Here is a 2500-nt window from a genome sequence, read left to right on the forward strand (position 1 = left end):
CAGTGTTTGCAGCAGTTTCCAGTAAAAAACGCAAAACGTTTATCAAGACCAAATTTTAAAAAAGTTAAAATTACAGTGCCAGTGCAAAATTGTGCAAAACGTTCGTTTTAGCCTCTAAAAAACACGTTTTATGAAAACTACTATTTTGCAGTGTTTGCAGCAGTTTTCCAGTAAAAACAGCAAAAACCTTTATCAAGACCAAATTTTAAAAAGGTTAAAATTACAGTGCCAGTGCAAAATTGTGCAAAACGTTCGTTTTAGCCTCTAAAAAACACGTTTTATGAAAACTACTATTTTGCAGTGTTTGCAGCAGTTTTCCAGTAAAAACAGCAAAAACCTTTATCAAGACCAAATTTTAAAAAAGTTAAAATTACAGTGCCAGTGCAAAATTGTGCAAAACGTTCGTTTTAGCCTCTAAAAACACGTTTTATGAAAACTACTATTTTGCAGTGTTTGCAGCAGTTTTCCAGTAAAAACAGCAAAAACCTTTATCAAGACCAAATTTTAAAAAAGTTAAAATTACAGTGCCAGTGCAAAATTGTGCAAAACGTTCGTTTTAGCCTCTAAAAACACGTTTTATGAAAACTACTATTTTGCAGTGTTTGCAGCAGTTTTCCAGTAAAAACAGCAAAAACCTTTATCAAGACCAAATTTTAAAAAAGTTAAAATTACAGTGCCAGTGCAAAATTGTGCAAAACGTTCGTTTTAGCCTCTAAAAACACGTTTTATGAAAACTACTATTTTGCAGTGTTTGCAGCAGTTTTCCAGTAAAAACAGCAAAAACCTTTATCAAGACCAAATTTTAAAAAAGTTAAAATTACAGTGCCAGTGCAAAATTGTGCAAAACGTTCGTTTTAGCCTCTAAAAAACGTTTTATGAAAACTACTATTTTGCAGTGTTTGCAGCAGTTTTCCAGTAAAAACAGCAAAAACCTTTATCAAGACCAAATTTTAAAAAAGTTAAAATTACAGTGCCAGTGCAAAATTGTGCAAAACGTTCGTTTTAGCCTCTAAAAAACACGTTTTATGAAAACTACTATTTTGCAGTGTTTGCAGCAGTTTTCCAGTAAAAACAGCAAAAACCTTTATCAAGACCAATTTTAAAAAAGTTAAAATTACAGTGCCAGTGCAAAATTGTGCAAAACGTTCGTTTTAGCCTCTAAAAAACACGTTTTATGAAAACTACTATTTTGCAGTGTTTGCAGCAGTTTTCCAGTAAAAACAGCAAAAACCTTTATCAAGACCAAATTTTAAAAAGTTAAAATTACAGTGCCAGTGCAAAATTGTGCAAAACGTTCGTTTTAGCCTCTAAAAAACACGTTTTATGAAAACTACTATTTTGCAGTGTTTGCAGCAGTTTTCCAGTAAAAACAGCAAAAACCTTTATCAAGACCAAATTTTAAAAAAAATAAATTACAGTGCCAGTGCAAAATTGTGCAAAACGTTCGTTTTAGCCTCTAAAAAACACGTTTTATGAAAACTACTATTTTGCAGTGTTTGCAGCAGTTTTCCAGTAAAAACAGCAAAACCTTTATCAAGACCAAATTTTAAAAAAGTTAAAATTACAGTGCCAGTGCAAAATTGTGCAAAACGTTCGTTTTAGCCTCTAAAAAACACGTTTTATGAAAACTACTATTTTGCAGTGTTTGCAGCAGTTTTCCAGTAAAAACAGCAAAAACCTTTATCAAGACCAAATTTTAAAAAAGTTAAAATTACAGTGCCAGTGCAAAATTGTGCAAAACGTTCGTTTTAGCCTCTAAAAAACACGTTTTATGAAAACTACTATTTTGCAGTGTTTGCAGCAGTTTTCCAGTAAAAACAGCAAAAACCTTTATCAAGACCAAATTTTTAAAAAGTTAAAATTACAGTGCCAGTGCAAAATTGTGCAAAACGTTCGTTTTAGCCTCTAAAAAACACGTTTTATGAAAACTACTATTTTGCAGTGTTTGCAGCAGTTTTCCAGTAAAAACAGCAAAAACCTTTATCAAGACCAAATTTTAAAAAAGTTAAAATTACAGTGCCAGTGCAAAATTGTGCAAAACGTTCGTTTTAGCCTCTAAAAAACACGTTTTATGAAAACTAATATTTTGCAGTGTTTGCAGCAGTTTTCCAGTAAAAACAGCAAAACCTTTATCAAGACCAAATTTTAAAAAAGTTAAAATTACAGTGCCAGTGCAAAATTGTGCAAAACGTTCGTTTTAGCCTCTAAAAAACACGTTTTATGAAAACTACTATTTTGCAGTGTTTGCAGCAGTTTTCCAGTAAAAACAGCAAAAACGTTTATCAAGACCAAATTTTAAAAAAAGTTAAAATTACAGTGCCAGTGCAAAATTGTGCAAAACGTTCGTTTTAGCCTCTAAATAACACGTTTTATGAAAACTAATATTTTGCAGTGTTTGCAGCCGTTTTCCAGTAAAAACAGCAAAAACGTTTATCATGACCAAATTTTAAAAAAGTTAAAATTACAGTGCCAGTGCAAAATTGTGCAAAACGTTCGTTTT

This window comes from Montipora foliosa, chromosome 2, assembly GCF_036669935.1.
Source record: "Montipora foliosa isolate CH-2021 chromosome 2, ASM3666993v2, whole genome shotgun sequence".
Taxonomy (NCBI): domain Eukaryota; kingdom Metazoa; phylum Cnidaria; class Anthozoa; order Scleractinia; family Acroporidae; genus Montipora; species Montipora foliosa.